The following is a 22,243-nucleotide window of genomic DNA, read 5'->3' on the forward strand; positions in this document are numbered from 1 at the left end:
TAAGACTTTGTTAAATATTTATGTAAAGAAAGATTTGCTAAGAAATATATGTCAAAATTGCACTTTACTTATTTACAGGTAGCCCTCTAGGCCGCAGTAATTTTTGGGAAATTTTAAATTAAGAGTTGTTTAGTTCTAATAATGCATAATAATGAAATTTGTTTAATAGAAGCACTTAGTCTAGAAGCACTTAGGGGCCTCTGAGAATATCAAGAGATTTGATTTAAAATTACAAAATACATTTCTCTTTGGTTTAAAACTTTCTCAAAAGCAGCAGAAAAGTTTAATCTGTATTCTGACAAATTTTAACATACCTAGATGTATAATGTAGTTTTACCCTCTTTTAGTCAATATAACATTTAAAATCCACATACATATATTTTATTCTTGATACTATAACTTTATAACTTCTTTACTCGAATATAATTCCTCGAATTGAAAATTCTGTATAAGTTTTAATCATTTAAATATAAAGGTTTTAATGTTACGTAGAAAGTTTAAATTCTATTTTAATTAAAAGTATTAAAACTTCATATTCGAATAGCCCTTTAAAAGTGAAAAGTCTCCATAAATATAGTTACAATTTAAAATTAAACTAAATCAATGCCTGCTTCTACTTTTCAATTAGTTTGCAGAGCCAAATATCAACTTAAATAAACAAAAATAAATATTGAAACAAGACTAATTAACCTCTTTGACTTCATTGCCATAAATGATAATATATTGTTTCAGTTATTGGTAATATTTTATCACCCAAATCAATAACAAACACAATCAAATATGATCTCTGATTTTCCCTTTAGACTCCATTTCGCAGTGTCTCATAACTTTAACTAACATAAATCTAAGACTTAATTTTGGTTATTAAGCATTTGGATTTGGCACAAAATGTTGAAACGTGATGTTTGGGTCCTTAAACTAAAGAGAAACTCATAAACCGAAATGTAAGTAAAAGTTTAATGACCAATTACAAAAGCTACGACTCGGCATAACGATTATGTGTCGTTTCGGTTTGTTTGGTTGCATTTTATGGCCACGAAAAGGTTAACCTAATGATAAATTCGAATAATTTATGTTTTCATTTAGCAGACCAATTTGTTTCTCTACCCACTATTCATTCTTTTCTCTGAGTGTAGCTTCTGTCGCCTTTGATTGTCAGCGCGTGTTCTACGTAGTCTCCCAGACACAGAGACGATGGCGTTGATGGATGGTTGGATGGCTCGATGGCTGGATGGCTGGATGGATGTGGATGCAGTTGGTCGACTCAAGTGTAAAGTGGAAGAGGAAAGTGGAGAGCTACAGGTAGACAGACACCTTATCGCTCTTGATCTGGAGTGCTTAACAAATGCTTTACGCTAATGACAATTTTGTTATACATTTTATGCATGCACATGCCAAGCACAGCCAACTTGGCGTATACGCAATGCCCAAGTCCTGATGTCCACTGCCCGATGCCCGATGCCCGTTGATGACGATGCGTGTGGAGATAAGGCGGCAACGGCAGCCGTCGATGGACAAGTCGATAAATAAATTTATGCACGAAAAACCAGAGAGGCGTAAAATGCACAAACAATTTGATTTAATGCCCCCTCAGACCGAGTGTATATATATATACATAGTGTGTGTGTGTGTGCGTGTGTACTTTTCGCAATGATAATCGATTTATGGTGTGTGAAGTTTTGTTTCCTTTACGTTAACGTATTTTCTTGCTTTGGTTTTTTGTTTGTGGTTGTTGTCGTTGTTGTTGTTTTTCGTTGGTTGGGTTGGAATTTCGTTTTTTTTTTCGCTTTTCATTTTTTGTGTCATTGCTAATTGTGTACAAATATGGACAAAAGCGTGGACACGGCTAGAAGAAGGCTTTCTAAATGGCCAGTTAAGTAGGCAGTAGGCTGAGTCTGATGCCGAGTCTAAGGCAGAAAAGTAGGCACCGAAACCGTTGTCCAGTCTAGTAAATCGACGTCACTAGTCTTGGTGGTTGTTGGTTAGTGGCCAAACAGGCGTTTTTCAAATGCTTCGAGGAAATAATTTATGCATTTCTTTGTCTGGTCTCTTCGCATAGATAAACCAGCGGGCAGTTTAAGTGTTTCTCTTTGTCTCTCTCGCTCTCTCTAACTGAAGAATTTAGAATGGCCCAAAGAAGTAATCAGCATTTAAAGATCATTTTAGTTGAAATGATTTATTGATTCATCGGCGTGGTGTGTGTGTGTGTGTGCATTTGTGTGTGGGGTAATCAAATGATATGAGAATTGAATTCATTTACAGACACTTAAATTTAATTGTTGACAAATATGCGTTGCATTGGCTGTTCGTTATGCTTAACTAAAGATTTATGTCATATAGACATATGCAATTAAGATACATAAGGAAGTTGCAGCTCAAAGTGGGTCAAAACGAAACCCAAGTCTTTGAGGAACATACGCCTTGACTGAAAACTATTTATCTATGTCTATTAAAATGAGAATTTTATACGGTGTATTGAATAGTAAAATCGTAAAGGGAGTTCCGTTTAAGCTTAAATGGGTTCAATAACAAGTTTCCAGCACTTTAGTTAATTTTATTATTTTCAATTTTCATTATAAGCTACTCAAATGGTTTTATGGGAACCTATTTATATCTATTTAACTATTTTTTCTATGAATATTTAAATGCTTAAAAGATAATTATTATGCAATAATACGTCACATAAGTAATAAACCAATTGACCATAGTTTGCATGACTGTGAATATCAATTTAATCACAGTTTGTTGATGATCAATTTAAAAATATTATTTGGTAGATTTTGGTTTTTTGGTTTATGCCGTCTAAGAAATTATTATATCTTTGGATAGAAAGAGACAATTTCATTATCATAAAGTAATTAAATATATTCTTAATGACTATAAACAATTGACTCGTTTCTTTCCCACTCAGTTTAGCTGCTATTGAAATCAATTCTGATAATTCAGGTTTTTACTATAAGAAGTAATTTAAGTTTTTGAGTTTGGCAGGATCGGACATATAGTTGATATAAGAACAGTCAGACAAATAGTCTGGTTTTTGCTCCCAAACTAAAAGATCAGCTTAGAATAAGAGTTTTCAGTTTCTGCAGTTCCCGTTATTATTGTGTAAAGTATTATCAAAGTTTTCTTCATTATGTTGGATGAAAAGATCGAAGTGGAACTAGAAACCAGCTTGGTCCTTTGGGAGATGGTCTCTTAAGGGCCTTAAAACTTTAAAATAATGTATAATAAAATTAGAAATATTTCAAATATGAAACTTACCTAAAGCATGAACTTTAGCAATATTAGTTATCTAAGCCATTTAAAAAACTCATTAAACTGTATATTGCCCAAAAATAAGACTTTAAATACTTAAATATGGTTACTTATTTAAGTACCAACAACTACCATATAATTATTTATGGATTTGTAGAATACATTAAATCGTTTTGACGTTTTAAATGAAAGCTTTAACTTGAAAAAATCAATTACTTTACGGCAAGTCACAAAATTAAGGCTTAATTACATAAATGTATAGTTACTTTAGTGTAATTCCTATAATTACTTCAACATGTTTTAGTCAAGTTTTACAGCACTCACAACTAATGTACATACATATGTATAGGAAGTATCTATATCTGTAACTGTGTGGGGACGGTCAAAGGAAAAGTCTTTTAAGAATACACTTTTGTTGGCCAAATCTATGGCCTGTGGCATGGCCATGGAGTCGGAGTTAAAGTTGGAGTTGAAATTGAAGTTGGAGCTAAAGCCGCTTGCTGCATGGTGAGAGACTTTTTTGGTGAGCGGTAATTGCCGCGTGTTAATTCAAACAAATGTCGGGGATTGCACATTTAATGTGAAAATGAAGAAACATTGCGCATAGAGAGACGAGCAAAAACAAAACAACCCAAAAATATAAGAAAATAAAAAACTGCGAGCCAAGAGCGACGAGTTAGGTGGAGCGAGTGAAATAAATGATCCCCAGCTTCATGTTTAATTTATTTGAAAGTTAACACACATATAACAACTACAACAACAACAACAGCAACAACAGGAGGAGACTGTAAAACAGTTAAAACAAAATACAAGGTGGAGATGCACAACACACGACGACGACGATGGAGACGACGACCCAGTCCAGTCTGTAGCAAGTCGGCTTGGAGCGGCATTAATGCGTCGTAATCACACTAAGCAGACATTAAATGCGTTTTCGCTGTTTGAGCACTAGGCCCAGTCCAAAGACCAAGACCAAGACGAAGACCAAGAGCAAGACCAAGACCGGGCTAGGAGGAGCAGCAATAGCAACACCAGCAAAACAGCGCCTAAATGATTGATAAAATAATTGCTTGCACGTGATGCTCAGCTAGAGAGAGAGAAAGAGAGAGGGAATAAAAAGACAGTCAGAGGAGTGAGAAAAAGAGAAAGGCTTGGCCTCACGCAACATAGCCACCGCCTCCTCTCCTCCTCCAAAAAACTGACTGTGTCAACTACCATCAAAAGAGGATGACTTCAGATGGCGATGGAGATGCGCGCACTACTGACCCAACCCAGTCAATCAGTCGTCGAATTACAACTACATGAAAATAAAGGGATAGTAAAGCAAAGCGATCCAAATAACCAAAAAAACAAAAAAAAAAAAGGCAAACTACACAAACTAAACCAAGCACCAAGCACTGGCACATTGAAAATCTAACGAATTATAACGTGGGAAACTTGAAAAACTGAGAGACAACAGCGACGATAGAGACGATGTTTGGCAGCACAAATTGCCGCAGTTAACGGTTCCTGTTTCGTCGCAAATTTGGCTAAGACTGAAGCTGAAGACGGCTACAGAGACAGAGACAGAGACAGAGTCAGAGACTCTGATGCTGCTGCAACTGAGGCAACAAACAGAAACAGAAACCGAAAAAGACAAGACTGAATGAAGCTTCCAAATGGGCAACTGATGGCATATGACACAGTGGGGCAAAAGATTCATTAGAATCTACTGTAATCAATTGATTGAATTGATAAGTCTTTGGTATTGGCATTCCTTAATTATATTAAGGTGCTATGAAAACATACTAAAATTGATCAAAAAAGTTTTATTTAACTACCTCAAATTATTGTTCTCGCCCTTTCATTTTTCTTTCCTAATCCTACTACATCTTTTTCTTGGATTCTTTTAGCTAAATAAATTTATTTTATATATTCTACCATTGAAAACAAACAGTTGGCAAAATGTTCAACAGTTTATTTAACTTTTTTAATATTATTTAACTCAATATATTTTTATGACATAACGAGAGCATATCAAATTTTGGATAACCTAGTGTGGAATTAAAAAATTGAACAAATTTCCAAAAAAATTTTCCACAAGCAGTTTACTTTGTTTGTAAAACTGATGATTTTCTATGCTTATAGTTCATTTTGATGGCAAATCTTACACATTTCTTTTCTTATTATTTTCCTTTATCGACAGGTAAGTTACCTCAAAAGAACTTATTCTTAAAGTTCTAGGATATCTTAGGTATATAAATAAATTTCAAAAATTTGTTCTTAAAAAAATTTCTTCTTTGTTTTCAAACTTATAATCTTATCAAAAACTTTTAATGATAAGGTTTAATAGTTCTTAATTGAGATAGCAAAACTGATCGAAAAATTGAAACTAAATTCATTTAGTTTCAATAATTAGAATAATAGATAATAGTTGTAAATTTGTAACTGACTAACTTTAATGTAATTTTATTATTAGAGTAAGAGACTCAGTTTATTTTCGAGCTTTAACCAGTTGCGAATTATAGTTAGTGCAAATTTCACTCTAACCCAAAGGAAAGCATGAAAAGTATTACTCAGCGTTTTCATTTGTTTAGCTCTAAATACATTAGTTATAGATTCTAACATAATTTATTAAATTAAGTAATCATTTTTAAAAGTCGCACAAGACATTTTGATGCCCTTAGACTAATTAGTGTTCACTTCCACCCACTGTGCCTAAAAGTCCCCTTAAGTCAAAGGCAAAAACCAAAAAATAGAGACTCCACCACGACAAGTGGCCCCCCGCACGTATCTCTTTGCCCGCCCACTCGTGCGCCACATTATTTCATGCAAAATCATGCCATGGGAACCACGACATTGCCCAGCCAGGCTCACCATAGCTTCCCATTCATTCTCCTTAAGCTCTCCAACCTTACCCCAACCGGACCGATAGCTGCTGCTGGAGGATGCAGCAACAACAGCAGCCGCAGTCTAGAACTATTACCCAGGTTCTGTCTCTGTCTTTGGACTGCACAACTAATGCACAATCATCGCAGATTATTTCATTTAATGTCAATACAAAAACAGCAAGAACCCAGCAACGAAGGCGGCCCTGATCTGGTCTCTGGACTATGACTATGACTGTGAGTCTGCCTCTGTCTCTGCCTCTGTCTCTGCCTTTGCCTGATTTCTGATTTTGAATCTGAATCTCTCCCTCTCTCCCACTTCCCCATCATCAATGGATGGTTTGCGGCATCCTGGCGTGCATTGAAAGCTGAAAGTTTGACACTCCAATTCTCAATGCCGCTGGGCAAACAAATTGAGTGTAGGAGCCCGGCGGGAGGGCGACGACGACAGCAACAGCGACTGGAATGACTGGAGCAACGACGACGACGATGGTTTTGGCCCGTTAGTGTTTTTGCAAACGAGTTTAAACTGCTGTTGACTTTTGAAAAGTTTAAGGGCCAGCTGAAAGCAGACACGGATACAAAGAAGCTGACCTTGCAAAACCGATCGAAGACGATCAATATGTACGTCCATTGTCCCCCACGTCCTCATCCATCTTTCGTGGCTTTTTCGGCACATTTTCTGTCTGCTGTGGTTTTCTTCATTCTTTTTTCTCTATATGTTTTATTTATGGTCATGACAAACTTGTGGGGGGAAAAATATTTGATTTATAGTTTCCATCCCATTGACATTTCTTCCCTGCAATGAAGAAATCAATCTTTATCCATTGGCCTGACATTTGAAAGATAAATCCTCCAGCAACTCTTTACACAGTTGTCTATCTATGCAAAATCTGGTTGGAATTAATTTGTTGTCACCAACTAGGTGAAAATAATCTTGTAAAGCTTTAACAAATGTATGCCTTAATCGCAGCCAGGTGGGTGGGCAATCAACACACACACACACACACACACACACACAGGGAGAGAGAGAAATATATACAAAAATCTATTCCCCATACAAATGGCACACAAAATGAAAATCAACTGCCCAACCCCAAAAATTGTTCAACCTGTCAAATCAGCCAGTTGCGATCTTTTATTGGCGGTCTAAGAGAGGCAAGCGCCAATTGTTAGTGGCCAGGCCAGGCCAGGTAGCCAACCACCAAGTGCAGATTTATTTATTTAAGCCACCAGCAACCACTAACAGCAACAACAACAACAACAAGTTAAGTTTGTGGTGCACCCAATTTCAAAATTCAATCATCACTGAGAGAAAAATCTTATTTAGAGTAAACTTATAAAACGCAGAAACCAATTTACAAGAAAATTTGTTAGAAAATCAAGTCGATCTTTTTTGTTTTAGCATTGATGTAGAATAGAATTAATAGACTTAGCTCACTAAATTTACTCAGGCTGACTATTTTTACTTTCATAATAATTAAACTAAGCCAATCGTCATGAAAAAGTCATTCAATGACACATCTGATAGAATATCAAAGGGCAGAAACTACTCAATCTAACATTAAGACAAACGAAATGGATGACGAATTGGAAATAAAAGGTTCGAAGTTCAATCACGAACCGATTTTAATTGCAATATAGTAAGGATTTTGCGAACTGAAAGTACCACCAGCAAAACACTGAACATGCTAGACAAGTTCGGAAGGGACACTATTATAGAACAGGCCTTTGAACACAGGATGAAATTCTTTGAAGAAATAAAAGATTTGAACAAGGCGGGAGATCTTACTATATCCAGACAACTTTTATTTTTCCAACCCAGCAAGTCGTATTAAATCTTTATATTTAAAATTGGCAAGAATCTTCAGTAGATTCCTATATAATTGCTTGCAAAAGGCATACCAACTTAATCAACTTCACTCTCAGAGTTGAAATAACTAACCATTACAGATCTAAATATTTATCATTAAAAATATAAGCCCTAGAGACAAATTGAATCCAATGAGTTACCCAATTAGTAAAACTTATTGAGAAAGTTTATAAAAGAAGTTTAAAAGAGATAGCAAGACTTTTTAAAAATTTAACACCATTAACAAGAAAATGCTCACAATATTTATTGAATATACACTATTTTAATTATTGATTTTTATTTTATTATTTAATATTTTATTACTACCGTTTTGAGGCGGCATAAGCTTACGCTTTTCGAGTTACTTATGTTATAAAAATATTGAGAGCCTATAAAAATATTTAAGAGTTTTTATGCCCAATTGCACACTGCGAAAAAATTACTCGATAGTTTCCCGATCAAAGATCGATATCAGAAAAAGTGACTCTGTGAATCGTTAGTTTTTATTACTAACAGAATATCTTGTTAATAAAAGTTGTTGCTAAGTTGTTTCCAGGACTGCTATTTTTTTAACATTTCTTAAGATCTCAAAACGACAATAAAATTTCATTTCAATATGTCATTATAATAAAGCTTGTTTGCATAATTCATGGATTAAAGAACATATTGAACTATTAATGGCCAATTGTTATTCAAGGACTTTACTTGCATTTCGAGTTCTATGAACAATTTTCTCTAAGTGTACTTGCCATAGTATCGTAAAGACTTAATTAAAGCATTTTGTGGCCAGTCTGAGTTACCGCCTCCCCCCACGATTCCATCTTTGCCTGCACTCGCCTGGATCTCTTTGTCTCTCTGTTTAACTGACCAAGGCGATAAATTCATGCTGCTAATTTGGCAGCGTTAACTCAATTTGTGACCACAAAACTGAACAATTTGTCGCTGATTTTGATTGCCTCTTGGCTGCAATTGGTACATTTGAATTGGCCATGGCAACGCCTTACAAGACATCTCTAATTATATATTATACATAGGTGGGCAGAGTGGCCAAAAAAACAAAAAGGGGAAAAGAAAACAACAAAAACTGGAGCTTGATGCCTCAAAGCCATCTTTCGTTTCATCTCTCTGGCAATCTTCAGGCACCCATGCTGTGAACAACTACACCAAAAAAAAAAAATATATAAAAATAAAAAAAAAGCGAAACGACTCTCACGAGTGCATCCAACTCCAGACTTGGACTCAGACTCTTTATCAGCATTCGCAAATCTCCTCCTCACCACACAATTGACTGTCGGCTCTTTTTTTTTACTATACTTTAGTTTAGTTTAGTTTAGTTTTTTTTTTCGGTGTCTTGAGAGGGAAAAAGATTTTCCCATAGTTTGCTGCTTCATATTTTAAACTGATAAAAGTGTGAAGTGGAGTGCCTTCTCGCTAAATGTGGTTCAGGCTTCAGTTTAGTTTATGCATAAAATTGCCTTATAAGGCCAACCAGAGACTTCTCTAACGGACTAGGCACGCACTCCGACTCCGACTCCGGACTCCCAACTCGGACAGTTGCAGTTGTTGTTGTTGTTGGTTGGTTTTCTGACTCGTTTCCACTCGATCCGCAACTTACTGGCTCATAAATCTCAGCGATTAATTTTTTCTTTATTTTTTTTTTTTTTTTTTGTGTGTAAGTGTTTGTCTTCCCTCTCGTTCTCTCTGTCTGTCTGTCTGTCTATCTCAATCTCTCTCTGCCATGACAACTGTCAGCATTTACACAAGTTAAGTAAATAAAAATTTGCTCACATTTGTTTTCCTTTTTGTTTTTCATTTGATCTTTTGCGTAATTCTCTCAAAGCGATTTTACTCTTAATTAAAACTGATGGCTAAATATGGCAAATTATCTAAATGAATCATGTCAAACAACATTAAACATTAATGCAATTGTGAGTAAATAGGAAACCCTACAGATTACATTTCACTTTCTACATTAAGATTTCTTACAATTAGTTAAACGACTACTGTGATTAATGTGATTTGAAAGTAATACTCCCATAATATTAAATTAATTATTAAATTATTATAATAAATATCTAACCTTTGGTGTTTATAGAATGTGTTTTTTGAGCCTAACAAGGGGAACTTTACTTTGTAATTCGTAGGAATAGGAAGTATGAATGAAGAAATAGTTTTAAGCTTGATTTCCATGGAATATACAGATTGTTCTACAACATATTCAAAAATCATCAAAATAGTGAGTATTATAATTGGAATAATTCCTAAAATATGAACCGAATGTCAACTGATTAACTCTATAAAGTGATTTAGTATTCAAGGACTTTTCTTGGGATGGAGGAATAAAAGAAATTGAGGAATGAATTGAAAAAGTTGAAAGTTTTTAATGATTTCAAAGAGAATGAAGCAAATTAAAGTAGCATAACATACAAATTGATTGGATCTAATTAGATTCTGAGATTCTGAATCTTAAGTTCGATGGTGGAAAACGATCGATTCGAGACTACGATTTGTGCTTTACTATCAAAGTTTTAACCGATCAAGAGGAGAAAAGACTTCTCTGTTACTTTCTCTTCATAATTTGAATGAAAACTGAGAATTTCAGTTAAGTGATTTATTCTCAACTCAGCTACTCATGCTATGACAGAAGATATGAATTCAATTATTTCCAAATAAATTTTCTAAACCAATCCAACATAAATACAAAACTTGTAAAAATGAAAACCTTTCATCTTCTAAAATATGACATAATTTTTTTATCCTTTTCTCAAAACTTCATTGGCAACGCCTAATTGAATGACTTTACCTTATTAAGTGGGTTTTTCATTTTTAACTCAAATCAGACAATTTATAAACAAAGATGACCATAAGTTAATCCCAATGGCGTCTAATTTGTCTATATTTACATTGTTTCTTAATCTATATCATAATGTTGTAGATCATTCTGTCAACTCAAATTAAAATTGTCTACAAAATGTTTTAGTTTTTAGTACAATATTTCAAAGTAAAAGTTTTTATCAAATAATTAAATTAAGTTATAAGTAACTTAACCTTTGTTAGTTGCTCTAGGGTAAACAAATTTTATATTACTTGATTTAATGCTCAAATAATTAACTTTTAGTACAAGTATAATAATGGTAATAGTTATTAAAACAAGAATATTTTGAAAAATTTCATATAAAATGTTCTCAAATTACAATTAATTAGCAATAATTTAAGAGTTAGCTAATAGTTGAAATTTTTTAGGGTAGAAAAATTTGTTTTCGTTAAGTGTAAACGTGCCAACGCGTTCTCCCTATTAATTATGATTAATTACAATTATTTAATATTAATAAAACTGTATATTTAAGCATTATTCATTTATTGGCAACAACTTCTTTTGGCCAAAATAAATGTCTTGCACTTTCATGCATCCCACACTTAATGGCCTAAACACTTGTTGCTTTGGGAGCAAAAACCAGTAGCTCAATCAATTGCTTAATTAAAATCAATCAATCGAATTTCATTGATGTCTAATTTTATTGATATTTAAATCAAGTATTGTCCGAATCGTATGGGCATTTAAGTTGCATTGTTAAAAGGAAATTGTTTGAGTACTTTGAAATTTGATTACCCTTGCAAGAAGGAAGAAAAGAGGAGAAAAAAAAAAGACTTTAGGCCTATATTTAATTGTTGCCATAAAATTCTATGGTTATCTCTTAATCTCAACAACAGTTTTCATCCTTTTGGCTATTCTCATTCATTAATTGGCCATTTCAATTAAGCCATAAAAGCCCAATTTTGCCAAAAGTTTTGTTGCAGTTGGCCGTTTTGACTACCAAATGACCAAAATGATGTTGTTCTTGTTGTTGTGGTTGATGTTGCAGTTGCCGATGTTGTATGTAGTTCTCTTTCCTTTTCTGTTGCTGCTGCTGCTGCTGCTGCTGCTACCTTTGCATGTTGAAAATCATAAAAATGTTAAATGACAAGCGAGCGCATGTTCATTTTAGCGCTGTCTGACTGTCCGTTCCTCTGTCTCTCCGCCTGTCCATATGTCTGTCTGTTTGTCTGTCGTCGTCCTCGTCTGGAGTTGTCGTTGCTGTTGTTCGCATTGTCAAATTGCGATCAAAAACGCAACAAACGAAACATGCCACACGGAGCCTATATGGGAGACTTAGTCCCCAAAACCAGCAGCATCATGAATCAAAAGGCAGCAACAGCCGCTGCAACATCACCAGCAACAGCAACCGAATGCGTTTTAACGGCTACTTGTCTTTGGCTATTTATTGAAAGGATTTTTAACACTCACACAAGGGGGCGGAATGGAGGCGGCATACATTACACTGCCAGAAAATAGGGCTAACATAAGAAAATACAAAAAGTTAAGCTCGAGAAAAAAGTTTCTGAAACTTCAGCTCTCTAAAGAAACTAAAACAATTTCATATATGAGTTATCTAAAATACAATATTCACTTATAGTTAGTTAAACAAATATTTAAGAGCAAAGAGATAGAAGAATCAAGTTAAACTCTATAACAAACATTTAGATCTATAGGATTAATAATTAAGTTTAGTCTCTTCAACTTGAGAGTAAATAAGGAGATTGGCTTATAATATCAGTAAGAATTTTAGAAAATTCTTTTGACCTATTAAAATTTTCTTATCTGACAGTCCTTGGTAGAAGAGATGTCTAAGAGATCTATAAAGACATTGCCATTATAGAAAGTCTGTTGACATTTTCTTTCTGGCTCTAATGCATTTCCATCTGATCTCCAAGAACAAGAACATCCCGTTTAATGTTTTTAGTACTTAAAGGTGTAAAAGTTCAACAACTACAATGCAAATGGTTAAAACAATTTAGGTTTTTATTTATAGATGCTTTCACTTTTCAGCATTAATGCTTGGTATATATTCATTTCTAGCAGTGTAGTGTGTCCTACAATCTGGATTTTGCTGGCAAGTCAGCTTTAGTGTCCGTCATCCATTCATTCAATCATTTAATTCAATTTGAAATTGTACAACAAGTCGCACATTTGCGCCTGCCACATGTACATACAACAACAGCAACTTGGCCAGGTTGCAACTTGCAACAGCAGCAGCAACTACGATCTGGTGATGCCACTCACTCACATGTGTGACTTGTTCCCCTCGTATGTAGAATACACACACATAGACACACATAGACACACACAGACAGAGATTCAGTGTTGGAGTCGGCTTACACATTTGATTATGAAAAAGACTGCGTTTTGCCTCTGCTGGAGCAACAGCAACCAAATCGATAAAAATAATTGGTTGCTGCGGTGGTTCGAACTTCGCTCGAATTCTGTTGAATTTTCAGTTTGACATGGTTTGCAGTCGCGGTGCTCGGCTGATCACCTAGTCCCGATGGATGGATGGATGGATGGATGATTACAACATGCCTTGACGTTTTCCCACGTTCGTGAAAATATATTTGGTTTTTTGCTTTGCGATTTTTCGCAAATTATTGAAAGGAAAACGATGAAAAAATAAAATTAAGCAAATTGAGCATATTTTAACTAACGATTTCAATGTAATAGAAATTTTTGATTTGTTGTTTGGTTTGATCTTACTTCCGATTCCTGATTATGAGATTATGTGAGAAAATTCCCCTCTGTGTGGCAACAATTGAAATTGCTCCAGTAACAAACAAACAAAACAAATAATAACTAAACCAATGAGGGACGAGGGGACTGTCTCGTTTTGATAGGCTGCTAAGTGGGAGGGGGGTCAAAAAAAATCAAAAATAAAAAAAAAATCACCCAAAAATAGAACGTGAGAAATATTATTCGATGAAGCGCCAAAAAAGTAAACGCTTGAAAAGTTGTTAGTTTTCTTTTACCCATCCCTTACCCCTCCCTTCTCTCTATTACTCTCTCTCTCTCTCTCACTCTTCTTCCCTCTGACTGAGTGACTTTGTTTGCTACTCGTAGCAAAACCTTTTGAAGGTTGGATTGTGAAAGTCACGTTTAAGAGCCACGGGAGTGGGAGTTCGATTCGGAGGCGTCTCTTGTCTTATTTTTGATTTGGTGTGATATTTTCTTCTTCATCAACTTCTTACTCTTTGCTTCCTCCCCTCTTTGTGGTAGATTGCTTCTTCTCTTCTCTTGTTGTATATAGATATTTTCTATAAAGAAAACGTCGACAAATTGGCAATTTGCTTAAACTGAGACTTGGAGAAGAAAAAAAAAAACATTTCAAGCGGATCACATCACGCGTGTCATTAAAACGCCGACGTTTGAAATGCACCGACTACAACGTCGGCAGAACACACCTCAACCGACTTGCGAAATTGTCGCCAGTGTGTGTGTGTGTGTGTGTGTGTGTTGTTGGTGTGTGTGTTGCTGGTGTGTGTTGCTGCTGCTGCTGCTGACACACCCGCTAGAAAAGGAGAGAGATTGCAAACTGCAGACGGCAAAATAAGACCCGGAGCTGCTACAGCTTTGTCACATTTATTATTATACTATACACTACAAAAAGTCAACTGGGCTTATAGAATTCAGCATTCGCTTTGACAGCCGAAATGACTTTATACACAATTGATGTATATCCTATTGGAATGTTACAAAGTTTTCTCTAATTGCAAATTGAATGAAACTTTGCTCGAAAATTATATTCATTCTTCTTGTTTACCCCAAAAAATTGATTTGTAAATTTATAAAGCTGACGAGTTTAAAAATACAATTTTGAAACATTTGAAAGATTTTAGAAATTAAATATGGCGAAGAATTTTGCTATAAAATTCGGAAAATTTCTTCGACTCTTAACAAACTATTCGGTGTGCCATTTCTAGCCCTATATAGTGTGCCCATTTTCCAATCTTTGGAATACCTCAATATCTTAAATTCTGTTTTGAGTTTGTAAGAAAGGTTTTAAATCGGAAATTATTCGATCCATAGTGTAATTATAGAGGGCTACATGACCTGAGCCATCAGCCAAGTAAGCAAAATTCAAAGCCCTTACATTGGTAGTTTATAGACAGGGTCAGATTTAAACTTGGCAGTTGCCTTGAGGCCAACACAAAGGCGAGGAACTTGCAGAGTAGGCGAACAAGGAATAGAATTTAAACTAGACTTTGTTCATTTTTCTCAAAAAGATTTCCAAAAATATATCCGTTCCGGGAAAATTCTCTAAATCAAGCACTAGTTATACTTATATAACTAGATTAGGTTCAGGAAACACAAGAATTCGGTTTAAAAGACATCTTACACAATTCTAAATAGGCTGTCTATAGTCGTCTAGCCCAACGATTTGTATTGCATTTGTTTCTTTTCTACAGCTTAAACACAAGGTTTGATTTAAATATCAAAAATCGCTATATAGATAGATAAGAAATTGTGTACTTATCTCTATCAAAGTTCGTGTTGTTCAATTATATGTGCAAAACTCTTTAGAGCATTTGAAATTCTTGTTAGGCAACTTTAAATCAACATTCATCACTTATTATTTCTTTAAAATCACTAGAAGGTAGCTTCCAATTGCAGACTTTTGGCTTGCCACATTCTACACCTCCACACAAAAAGCAGTTGGCACTACGCTCCCACATGCTGATGTTGTTGTTGTTGTTGTTGTTGCTGGTGTTGCTGTTGTTGTTCTTCTCGCATATCAGTTACAAAACGCAGATCCACACCCAAAACCCAAGAGGAAAAAAAAAACACACAAGTAAACTTCCGTAAGCAGCCGACAGTTTAATGACTTTGATGACGCAGCGTGTGCTTTCAATTTGAGAATGTTTTTTTTTTTTTGGTTTCTTAGAGGCCAGAGGAGATGTTGTTGGATGCTGTTTCTGTTGTTGTGGTTGAATCTGTTGGTGTTGGGTGTGAGATTGTAAGCGGTGGGCGTTGATTTCTATTTGGCTGTTTGTGTTACTTTTCTGGGTGTATCTCTGGTCAAAGTTGATGAGAATTTCAAGAAAATTGTACATTTCATTCAACGTCAAAAATAAAGTATACTTCAAGGCGTTCAATTGTATTCGGTATTAAGTTGGAAATTGATTATTTTTTGGTAAGCAACAATTACATATGGAATGTAATGTCAATCTACTAGATATATGTAGTTTTCAGTCTGCATTATCAGTTGTAAAAATTGTTTCAGTATAAAGTATTATTCTAAAAATATTTCTACACTAACTAATTTGGATGTTCTAAGATCTAGTTTGTCTGATTTGGAGATGGCTCCATAAGGCCATGGATGGATCCAGGGGGAGTGTGAAGGGTCTGGACATTCTTCGTAGTAAGTCTAGGATTCTGACAAAATATCATTAGCAAAAGTCGTGGAAAATAGTCGACGAGTAGAAAACAAAAAGTACTTCCTTTTCGATTTATATGTTTGTCCATATAACTTTATAAATCTGTCTTGTCCAACTTGGAGCTTTGAACTTGACACGGCAAACAAAGGAAATTTATCATTTAAATCAGACAAAATTTTATTAAGACAACTCTTAACTTAATTTTAGTTAGTTTTCTGTCCACACTAAGGATATTTTATTTGGTTGGCTGCCGAAATTGTTGAAAGTCTGCCTTGAAAATTACTCAACAATTGAGGAACGAAAAAAAAGCAACGAAACCAAACTTTTCAAATCAATCAACAACATTGTTGATTTTGCTTTATTTTTGTTTATTTTTTTTTCGGCTGTCACTCACAACAATTGGCAATGCTATCAAGCTTTCAATTCATTTAAATGTTTAATTGATGGCTTAGATGCGATTGTCATGTTTAAGCTGAATTCTTCTATTCTCGGGGTTACTTGTGTTTTTTTATTTATAAATTTTGTTATTTAACTGCTATAAATATATGGTTTGGCGGTTTGGGTTTCTTTTTTTTTTGTGTTTACTTTGGTCAACTTGTTGCCGCGAAAATGAGCCAATTAAAGAAATGCTAACAACTGAGCTGAGAACCGTAACAACCTTGCAGAAATTGGCACACAGACAGAGAGCAGAGTCATAGTCATATAGCCAGACAACTTAAGACTCCTCGGAGTTGTTGTTGTTGTTTTAGATGGAGTTGCAATTTCGGAGTTGGGGTTGAAGTTTGTTTGGGGTTTTTTGGCTTTCCTGTAAGAAACCAATCAAGTGGCCCACAGTGTCACTATTACCACCTGACATTTACACAAATCTTGCCTTATGCCTCAACGAAATGAAACAACAACAATAAGAAGCAACAACAGAAACATACACAAGCAAAAAGAAACCAACAAACATTCAACTTCCTAGCAACGCGCCGCTCACCGCCTATCGCAAGCCAACGATCAAAAGTGCTTGACTTGGACTTGGCTTGGACTTGTACCCAGGCCAGGCCAAGCCAGAGCAGAGCAGAGCAGAGGAGACAACCGCCGCAGCAGCAGCAACAGCAGAGTGCGGCTTATCTTAAGAGTTCGACCAGCAGCAGCAACAAACTCTTTTTTTGTTTGTATGCTTAGCACATGCAATTGCAGCAGCAGCGGCGGCAGCAGCAACAACATCGGCGGCAACATCGGCAGCAACATCGCCTGCTGCAGCGGCGGCTTGGCATTGCCTGCCTTTAAACTGATCGCTAACAATCAATTTATTGATTGAGGTCTCAGGTGTAATCGATAAGAATTGTTTTTGTTTTGACTTAATGCTCCAGTTTAAAAATGTTGCTGTTGCAGTTGTTGCTGTGTTTTGGTTTTTTTTTGTGTTTTGTGTTTTTGTTTCTTAACCTAACATATGACATGGCTACATGACATTATCCAATCTCGATCCGCATTTCTGCTTATCTAAATGCATCAATGAGCCACAGATGTCAGTTACAAATATGTTTTATACAATTAGAGATGTACATTTGACAACAACAAGCAGCTAATAGTTCATTTAGTTTCGCAAAGAAATCGATCTACATTAACCCAAAGTATAGATATTCACTTAAAGTGTAAAGAGACTCTTAGATAAAATCATGACTTTATGAGATTTGATTGCTTTTATTTACGCAATGGCCTTCTTTGCTTGAGGTTTTTATTGGACGTAGTAAAAAATCGAAAAAGTTTTGTTTAAATTTTGCATGCTATTTGGAAAAGAATCATAGAATCATACAAGTTTAGTGACAGATTCTGTGAATGGAATAAATGATAATGTCGACCAATTTTTGAATTGAAGTTTCATTCAGAGTTAATTGTTTCTTAATTTCTCTAAAAGAGCTGCAGTATAAGAACCACTAAATGCCTTAAGTAAAGGTGGAGAATAATTATCTAACAGCAACAACATCTCCAACCCATTAAACATCAAAAGTAGAAGCAGAATCAACAACATCAACAACATCTCATGTTTTTATATGAGATGAAACAGGAGCAACATAAAGCTCCAGCTGCTTGTTACCTGGTGAATAGTTTAGAGTTTACTCCAGAAACATCAAGATCACAAGGAACATCAGGAACAGCATTAACATCTGCCTAGCAACATCAAGGACTACTTCAACACCGACAACAGCAGCAATATCAAGGGCACGAATTGTAGTTCAGGAGAAAATGACTACTCCTACTCTAAACTAATTAAAATTTAACTAAAGGAAAGTCAAGTCTTTTGTTAAGTTCGCTTTTCAAACTCTTTCCATGTCACATGGATTGTATGTTAAAATTTCCCTATGCCTCACGTTGCCATCGCTAAGCGGAATGGTTTATTAAGCAGCGTTCGGGTCAAATGATTAGATGAGAGAATAAAAAAAAGCTAAAAACAAATTTAGTGCATACATTGGCCAATGTGGGCGTAAGTTTACCAACTTGGTCAGCGCCATTTTTCAGTGGCTACAGATTTGGTTAACAGTTAACAAGCTTATCGCTCGATACGGCAAACAAAGGTGACGCGGCCGCTGCAGCTGACTGTGTGTGTGTTTTTTTTTTCTCCTATCTATAAACATAGTTTATTTATTATACCCTTGCAAAAAGGGTATATTAATTTTGGTCAGAAGTGTGCAACGCATAGAAGGAAGCATCTCCGACCATATAAAGTATATATATTCTTGATCAGCACGACGAGACGAGTTCAAATAGCCATGTCCGTCCGTCCGTCTGGATCAACGCAAACTCCTCCTAGACCGTAAGAGCTACAGAGCTGAAATTTTGCATGTAGGCTTGTATATACTGCAGGCGTTGTATATCTCGGATTCAGCCGGATCGGATCACTATATCATATAGCTGCCATACAAATGGCAAAGTCACGAACAGTGACTTTTCTTAATAACTTCGTTATTTTCTGAGCTATTGTCGTGAAATTTAATATTGTTAAGTTAATTACACATATAAACGACTATGCCAAATTTGATCAAGATCGGGTGACTATATCATATAGCTCCCATAGGAACGATCTTTCGAAAACAGTGACTTTTGTCAATTACTTCGTTACTTTTGAAGCAATTGTCATAAAAATTTATATTTCTCAGTTTAGCATAACTATTAATGACTGTGCCAAATTTGATTAAGATCGGGCGACTATATCATATAGCTCCCATAGGAACGATCTTTCGAAAACAGTGACTTTTGTCAATAACTTCGTTACTTTTGACGCGATTGCTTTCAAATTAAACATTTGTTAGTTTAATATATCTGTTAATGACTGTGCCAAATTTGATAAGGATCGGGTAGCTGTATCATATAGCTCCCATAGGAACGATCGGTGGAAAACAGTGACTTTGATCAATATCTTCGTTATTTCCTATGCAGAAGAAAAACTAAGATTGTAGGCCGTTCTTTCGGACACATTAGCCCTTTTAGCTTAAACGTTTTTCCACTTTGAAGGCTATAGGTAAGGGAGAACTTACCAAAAAAGTTGCAAGGGTATACAAACTTTGACGCGGTCGAAGTTAGCCCTCGCCCTCTGGTTTTTTTTTTTATTTGGTGTTGCTTTTTTGTCTTCTTTTTCTTAGCCAGGCTAGATAATTAAGGCAAGACGTTGCAGCTAAGCCAGCTGCGGCAACAGCAGCCGCCAACCAATTTCGGAAGGAATCACAGTGCAGCAGCAGCAACAGCAGCAACAAACATCGGCACTGGCACTAGGCAAACATCCACCAGCAACTACCAAACTACCAATCCAGTGATCTAGGCGGTTTTGGCCTTTGTTGTTTTTGTTGTTGTTGTTGTTGTTGCTCCAGCTTTGGTTGCTGTTGTTGTTGTTGTTTGTCTTGTTAGCCGCCAGATAATGATCAGAGCGTAAAGTTGGGGGCGGTCAATTTAATGGTTACTATTAATAACGTGATACGAAATTGGCGTTAATTTGTAGAAACATTTTGTGTCTGTCTCTCTCTCTCTCTCTTTCGCTCCCTTTGGGTGTATGTGTGTGCCAGACAAAAATCCCGTTGACTAATTTGAGCAAAACTAAAAGTGTAGCAAAGGCAAAAGGCACCAGGCATCAGGAGACCCAAAAAAGGATGTGAATGGCTGGCCTTTTTGTGGTGTTTGTGGGAGTTTAACAATGCAACCAAGTCATGAGTCAAATTTTTACACACACATACACACATACACACGAACACGAAGCTCCCATTTACGTGTTGTGGCACGATTTGTGGCTAAGAAAGAATTCCTTCACAGCTAAGTACATGACTTGCTGCTGCTCTCTATGCATAGGTGGGTAAACCAAGGGAAATAACACTGCAATCCAAGCCAATCTAAAATGGTTTAAAATTTGTTTGTAATTTATTTTTTTTGGTATATTGACAAGGTCAAAAGTCTATTGATAAATATTTACAAATCATCTCAAAAAGGAGTTGGGAAATTAGTAAACATTTTGGAAAATATTGAAAGACAATCAGTGGGCTTTCTCATTGATTTTATCTCTAAGGAGATCATGAATATTAAAATCAGTAAAGCAAGTCAGAGTTAAATATCGAGCATCTATTTTTAGAGGAACGAATATATGTAAGCCTTTAGGTAAATGTCTTTATCTTAGGATAAGTTGGAAGAGTTTTCAGGATTCTGATTAATTTGCTAGAGAAATACTCTGGAAAATTAAAGTTTGTTGGAACCTCAAACTCAGTTATAGAATATCCGAATACTAAAAGGTAGTTCCAGGGTGATTAAGAGTTTAAGAGTTTTTTTATTTTTCAATAATTGTATATAATTAAATATCGAACTACTAGTTCCAAGAATATTAAAAGGAACCTTTAGAAACTTGAGAAACATTGCATTAAGGTTAGGCGGAATTACTAATTGCTTAAAATTTCAAGAATTCAAAATTAAGACACTTGAATTTAAAGTTCTTATTGTTTGTTTTGAAATCACCATAGACAATATTTTTTAGTACTTTTAATCCTATCCTCTTTCTCTGGAAACAGGACTTCTTTGAGGGCTTCTTTATCTTTTCAGAGAAGTTCAAAAATAATTGCTAATCAAAAGTGGTTGTAACTCGATGAATTTAAAAACTAAATTAAAACCTTTTACAAACTATATTCATCACAAATATATATTTATAAATGTGGGTATCTGAAAAAATTACAATTTTTAGTTCCCATTTCTTTATTTTCAAAGTTCACAAGTTATATGTAAGTATGTGTAGATCCCCTTTACGCCTAATGACAAATTCCTATCGACGCCTGTGTCTTGGTTGGTTTTCCTTACTATTTTTCTGTGGTTATAAAGCAGTGCAAATCTATGCACATGTGCTCTAGTAAAAAATAGAAAAAAACAATGCAAATTGCTAATATGCAGTCAGTAGTTTTTTCCATTTTGCTTTTGCTTTCAAGAATTGGAGACAAATTTTTTTGCTTTTGGTTGTGTTTTTTTTTTTTTGCTTTCCGTGTCGGTTTTGCCGCACTTATGACCAATAAATATGCAGACTCTGTTTTGGCATTGTCTGGGCCCCCCCAAAAAAAGCTTGCGAAATTAGTTGCCAGGCTAATGAGCTACACGAAACTGGTAACTGGTAACTGGAGATTGGAGTTGGAATCGAAATCGGAGTTGCAGTTGTATTTAATGTTGCTGGTGAACCGTTTCAAACGCTCCTCTGATCCTTAACCAGATGCTGATGCTGATGCAGATGCCGATTCGATTCGATTGAATTGGCTTATCGATACGATAAATGGCCCAGAAAATACTTTATTTTTATTTTTCAAATTCTATTTTTTTCTTTCTATGATTTTGAGGAGCAGCCTTCTCTATTATGATTCGTGTGGGATGGCTGGGATCTTTTTGGGTATGAGGATGACTAACTTGAATCGATCGCTTGAAGAGATCTCATCGTCGTCGTCGTTAACATGTTATTGCACAGCACTTTTGTCAGCTTTCGAATTGTTTGCTCACGAAAGCGTGGATCTACTTTGGTGTGTCAGCA

At 35.4% G+C, this 22,243-nt stretch overlaps 1 protein-coding gene across 1 annotated transcript in view; it reads right to left on the reverse strand.

The window, feature by feature from the left end:
- Window positions 1-22,243, reverse strand: part of LOC6639788 (Krueppel-like factor 7) — a 40,048-nt gene that overhangs the window by 8,885 nt on the left and 8,920 nt on the right. The gene's annotated exons all lie outside the window — the stretch shown is intronic.

Source organism: Drosophila willistoni (assembly GCF_018902025.1).
Source record: "Drosophila willistoni isolate 14030-0811.24 chromosome 2L unlocalized genomic scaffold, UCI_dwil_1.1 Seg196, whole genome shotgun sequence".
NCBI classification, from domain to species: domain Eukaryota; kingdom Metazoa; phylum Arthropoda; class Insecta; order Diptera; family Drosophilidae; genus Drosophila; species Drosophila willistoni.